Genomic DNA, 6,128 nt, shown 5'->3' with positions numbered 1-6,128 from the left:
GCGACTCGCTCACCATCCACCCTACAACTCAAATCGCCCCCCTATCCAATTAGACCACATCTTACCTCTCAACGCTGTCCCTTCCAATGAATTTCTTGAGAGCTCTCATCCAACCACCCTTCTGAACAAACTTGCCGGTGCTGCTGTTACTTGGCTTTATTTCTCTCATTTAATAATTTACACAGTCATGAGTGCTGAGCGACGTAGCTATAGTATCCCCGAGAAACTCGCTGTTCTAGCAGACTCGGATAGGCGTGAAAGGTCAAGCCTTTGCTGCTCTTAGCAAGAAGCACAGCGTGGCGGTTTGAACCCACGCCGATCGCGTAGGAGGGTCAAGCCTAAACGACCAAGCCAGATTCCAGGACCCACAAACTTGATTCTTCAAAGTCAAACAATTTGTTCGTTGTACAACACATAGGCTTTCTAAACGAATATAACACACAAGCAGCGTTGTATTCATTTACAGCACCTATGCCTTATATGCGGGGTAAGACGGTAGGTCTGTATTGAATTGCGAATTGAATTGCTCTTTCTGTGTATTAAACACAATTTCCTAATAGTGACTAGACACTGTTTTTGTAAGTGAATAGGGCTACAAAAAACCATTATCCAACCACCCCAGCAACCTCTTCGACCCACCCAATGTCTTGAGAAAACCCGGGTTTTCCAGAACACTGACCACCAATAGATACTGTATCATGTCCCGGGAACCACTCGTCGTTTTCTAATTACGTACCAGTACATGTACCGGTACTCCGTAATTTACGCTAGCTAGCAAAGTATAGTTTTTAACTGACATGACGTGTGGGAGTTTGTATGGATGCTAGGACAGATTGGCCGAGCGTTTAAGCCGATAGACTCGAAATCTATTGGGGTAACCCGCGTGAGTTCAAGTCTCACAGCTGTCGACATCTTTCTGCGTGCTTGTCGTTTTTGAACGACTTTGAGCTGGCCGGCGCTTCGCTTGTGTGTGTGTGTGGCCTTGCCGCGCGAGGTCGACCTGGATGTGGCACTGCTTTCAGTAAGAAGACCGTGGACATGAAGCAGGGACGAATGCATCTACCGGCGTTTGGTGGCGTCCGTACGACGGGTGTGTAGGCGGGAGGTGGCGCTGCGGGTAACCACGACTTGTTCGGTGTCGGGTGAGGGCAGCCAGGGCGTGTTCGAAGCTTGGTTGGCGTGTAATGGTTGAAGCAACTTTGCGTGGGTGTGTGGGAGTCTGTATGGATGCTAGGACAGCTTGGCCGAGCGGTTAAGGCGATAGACTCGAAATCTATTGGGGTAACCCGCGTGAGTTCAAGTCTCACAGCTGTCGACATCTTTATGCGTGCTTGTCGTTTTTGAACGAATTTGAGCTGACCGGCGCTTCGCTTGTGTGTGTGTGTGTGGCCTTGCCGCGCGAGGTCGACCTGGATGTGTCACTGCTTTCAGTAAGAAGACCGTGGAGACGAAGCAGGAACGAATGCACCTACCGGCGTTTGGTGGCGTCCGTACGACGGGTGTGTAGGCGGGAGGTGGCGCTGCGGGTAACCACGACTTGTTCGGTGTCGGGTGAGGGCATCCAGGGCGTGTTCGAAGCTTGGTTGGCGTGTAATGGCTGAAGCAACTTTGCGTGGGTGTGTGGGAGTCTGTATGGATGCTAGGACAGCTTGGCCGAGCGGTTAAGGCGATAGACTCGAAATCTATTGGGGTAACCCGCGTGAGTTAAAATCTCCACAACTGTGACATCCTCTTTGCGTGCCTTGTCGTTTCTTAAACGAATATCAGCTGACCGGCGCTCTCGCCTTGTGTGTGTGTGGCCTTGCCGCGCGAGGTCGACCCTAGAATGTGGCACTGCTCTCAGCAAAGAAGACCGTGGACACGAAAGCAGAGACGAATGTCCCTACCGGGCGTATGGTGGCGTCTGTACGGGCGGGTGTGTAGGGCGGGAGGGTGGCGCTGCGGGTACCCACGAACTTGTTCAGTGTCGTGTGAGGGCACCCAGGGGCGTGTTAAAAGCTTGGTTGGCGTGTAATGGCTGAAGCAACTTTGCGTGGGTGTGTGGGAGTTTGTATGGATGCTAGGACAGATTGGCCGAGCGTTTAAGGCGATAGACTCGATATCTATTGGGGTAACCCGCGTGAGTTCATGTCTCACAGCTGTCGACATCTTTCTGCGTGCTTGTCGTTTTTGAACGACTTTGAACTGGCCGGCGCCTCGCTTGTGTGTGTGTGGCCTTGCCGCGCGAGGTCGACCTGGATGTGTCACTGCTTTCAGCAAGAAGACCGTGGACATGAAGCAGGAACGAATGCACCTACCGGCGTTTGGTGGCGTCCGTACGACGGGTGTGTAGGCGGGAGGTGGCGCTGCGGGTAACCACGACTTGTTCGGTGTCGGGTGAGGGCAGCCAGGGCGTGTTCGAAGCTTGGTTGGCGTGTAATGGCTGAAGCAACTTTGCGTGGGTGTGTGGGAGTCTGTATGGATGCTAGGACAGCTTGGCCGAGCGGTTAAGGCGATAGACTCGAAATCTTTTGGGGTAACCCGCGCGAGTGCATGTCTCTCACACGTCTACATCTTTATGTGTGCTTGTCCTTTTTGAACGAATTTGTGCTGACTGGCGCTTCGCTCGTGTGTGTGTGTGTGGCCTTGCCGCGCGAGGTCGACCTGGATGTGTCACTGCTTTCAGTAAGAAGACCGTGGAGACGAAGCAGGAACGAATGCACCTACCGGCGTTTGGTGGCGTCCGTACGACGGGTGTGTAGGCGGGAGGTGGCGCTGCGGGTAACCACGACTTGTTCGGTGTCGGGTGAGCGCACCCAGGGCGTGTTCGAAGCTTGGTTGGCGTGTAATGGCTGAAGCAACTTCGCGTGGGTGTGTGAGAGTTTGTATGGATGCTAGCACAGATTCGCCGAGCGTATAAGGCGATAGACTCGATATCTATTGGGGTAACCCGCGTGAGCACATGTCTCACAGCTGTCGACATCTTTGTGCGTGCTTGCCGTTTTAGAACGACTGTGAGCTGCCCGGCTCTTCGCTTGTGTGTGTGTGGCCTTGCCGCGCGAGGTCGACCTGGATGTGGCACTGCTTTCAGTAAGAAGACCGTGGACATGAAGCAGGGACGAATGCATCTACCGGCGTTTGGTGGCGTCCGTACGACGGGTGTGTAGGCGGGAGGTGGCGCTGCGGGTAACCACGACTTGTTCGGTGTCGGGTGAGGGCAGCCAGGGCGTGTTCGAAGCTTGGTTGGCGTATAATGGTTGAAGCAACTTTGCGTGGGTGTGTGGGAGTCTGTATGGATGCTAGGACAGCTTGGCCGAGCGGTTAAGGCGATAGACTCGAAATCTATTGGGGTAACCCGCGTGAGTTCAAGTCTCACAGCTGTCGACATCTTTATGCGTGCTTGTCGTTTTTGAACGAATTTGAGCTGACCGGCGCTTCGCTTGTGTGTGTGTGTGGCCTTGCCGCGCGAGGTCGACCTGGATGTGGCACTGCTTTCAGCACGAAGACCGTGGAGACGAAGCAAGGACGAATGTGCCTAGTGGCGTATGGTGGCGTCCGTATGGCGGGTGTGTAGGCGGGAGGTGGCGCTGCGGGTAACCACGACTTGTTCAGTGTCGGGTGAGGGCATCCAGGGCGTGTTCAAAGCTTGGTTGGCGTGTAATGGTTGAAGCAACTTTGCGTGGGTGTGTGGGAGTCTGTATGGATGCTAGGACAGCTTGGCCGAGCAGGTTAAGGCGATAGACTCGAAATCTATTGGGGTAACCCGCGTGAGTTCAAGTCTCACAGCTGTCGACATCTTTATGCGTGCTTGTCGATTTTGAACGAATTGGAGCTGACCGGCGCCTCGCTTGTGTGTGTGTGTGGCCTTGCCGCGCGAGGTCGACCTGGATGTGGCACTGCTTTCAGCACGAAGACCGTGGAGACGAAGCAAGGACGAATGTGCCTGCGGTGACATGGTGGCGTAGCTACGGCATGTGTGTAGGCGGGAGGTGGCGCTGCCGGTAACCACGACTTGTTCAGTGTCGGGTGAGGGCATCCAGGGCGTGTTCGAAGCTTGGTTGGCGTGTAATGGTTGAAGCAACTTTGCGTGGGTGTGTGGGAGTCTGTATGGATGGTAGGACAGCTTGGCCGAGCGGTTAAGGCGATAGACTCGAAATCTATTGGGGTAACCCGCGTGAGTTCAAGTTTCACAGCTGTCGACATCTTTATGCGTGCTTGTCGATTTTGAACGAATTGGAGCTGACCGGCGCTTCGCTTGTGTGTGTGTGTGGCCTTGCCGCGCGAGGTCGACCTAGATGTGGCACTGCTTTCAGCACGAAGACCGTGGAGACGAAGCAAGGACGAATGTGCCTAGTGGCGTATGGTGGCGTCCGTATGGCGGGTGTGTAGGCGGGAGGTGGCGCTGCGGGTAACCACGACTTGTTCAGTGTCGGGTGAGGGCATCCAGGGCGTGTTCAAAGCTTGGTTGGCGTGTAATTGGTTGAAGCAACCTTGCGTGGGTGTGGTGGGGAGTCTTGTATGGATGTCTAGGGAACGCTTGGCCGAGCGGTTAAGGCGATAGACTCGAAATCTATTGGGGTAACCCGCGTGAGTTCAAGTCTCACAGCTGTCGACATCTTTATGCGTGCTTGTCGTTTTTGAAACGAATTTGAGCTGACCGGCGCTTCGCTTGTGTGTGTGTGTGGCCTTGCCGCGCGAGGTCGACCTAGATGTGGCACTGCTTTCAGCACGAAGACCGTGGAGACGAAGCAAGGACGAATGTGCCTAGTGGCGTATGGTGGCGTCCGTATGGCGGGTGTGTAGGCGGGAGGTGGCGCTGCGGGTAACCACGACTTGTTCAGTGTCGGGTGAGGGCATCCAGGGCGTGTTCGAAGCTTGGTTGGCGTATAATGGTTGAAGCAACTTTGCGTGGGTGTGTGGGAGTCTGTATGGATGCTAGGACAGCTTGGCCGAGCGGTTAAGGCGATAGACTCGAAATCTATTGGGGTAACCCGCGTGAGTTCAAGTCTCACAGCTGTCGACATCTTTATGCGTGCTTGTCGTTTTTGAACGAATTTGAGCTGACCGGCGCTTCGCTTGTGTGTGTGTGTGGCCTTGCCGCGCGAGGTCGACCTGGATGTGGCACTGCTTTCAGCACGAAGACCGTGGAGACGAAGCAAGGACGAATGTGCCTAGTGGCGTATGGTGGCGTCCGTATGGCGGGTGTGTGGGCGGGAGGTGGCGCTGCGGGTAACCACGACTTGTTCAGTGTCGGGTGAGGGCATCCAGGGCGTGTTCAAAGCTTGGTTGGCGTGTAATGGTTGAAGCAACTTTGCGTGGGTGTGTGGGAGTCTGTATGGATGCTAGGACAGCTTGGCCGAGCGGTTAAGGCGATAGACTCGAAATCTATTGGGGTAACCCGCGTGAGTTCAAGTCTCACAGCTGTCGACATCTTTATGCGTGCTTGTCGTTTTTGAACGAATTTTAGCTGACCGGCGCTTCGATTGTGTGTGTGTGTGGCCTTGCCGCGCGAGGTCGACCTGGATGTGGCACTGCTTTCAGCACGAAGACCGTGGAGACGAAGCAAGGACGAATGTGCCTAGTGGCGGATGGTGGCGTCCGTATGGCGGGTGTGTAGGCGGGAGGGGGCGCTGCGGGTAACCACGACTTGTTCAGTGTCGGGTGAGGGCATCCAGGCGGTGTTCAAAGCTTGGCTGGCGTGTAATGGTTGAAGCAACTTTGCGTGGGTGTGTGGAAGTCTGTATGGATGCTAGGACCGCTTGGCCGAGCGATTAAAGCGATGACCTCTGACTGTCTTGTGACATAACAGCGTGAGTTCAAGTCTCACAGCTGTCGACATCTTTATGCGTGCTTGTCGTTTTTGAACGAATTTGAGCTGACCGGCGCTTCGCTTGTGTGTGTGTGTGGCCGTGCCGCGCGAGGTCGACCTAGATGTGGCACTGCTTTCAGCACGAAGACCGTGGAGACGAAGCAAGGACGAATGTGTCTAGTGGCGTATGGTGGCGTCCGTATGGCGGGTGTGTAGGCGGGAGGTGGCGCTGCTGGTAACACGACTTTGTTCAGTGTCGAGAGAGAGCATCCAGGGACGTGTTCTAAGCGTGGGTTGTCGTGTAATGGCTTGAAGCAACTTTTGCTTGGGTGTGTGGGAA

General features: G+C 54.8%; 1 non-coding gene across 1 annotated transcript; it reads left to right on the top strand.

The window, feature by feature from the left end:
* Nucleotides 1–5,732: 5,732 nt before the first annotated feature.
* On the top strand, nucleotides 5,733–5,814 carry PITG_30155. Its single transcript has one exon. It is a non-coding gene; the product is annotated as a tRNA-Gln (tRNA).
* Nucleotides 5,815–6,128: the final 314 nt, after the last annotated feature.

Source organism: Phytophthora infestans, genomic scaffold (genome assembly GCF_000142945.1).
Source record: "Phytophthora infestans T30-4 supercont1.81 genomic scaffold, whole genome shotgun sequence".
NCBI classification, from domain to species: Eukaryota; Oomycota; class Peronosporomycetes; order Peronosporales; family Peronosporaceae; genus Phytophthora; species Phytophthora infestans.
The sequence above is the reverse complement of the archived record's forward strand: the minus strand, read 5'-3'. Positions and strand labels throughout refer to the sequence as shown.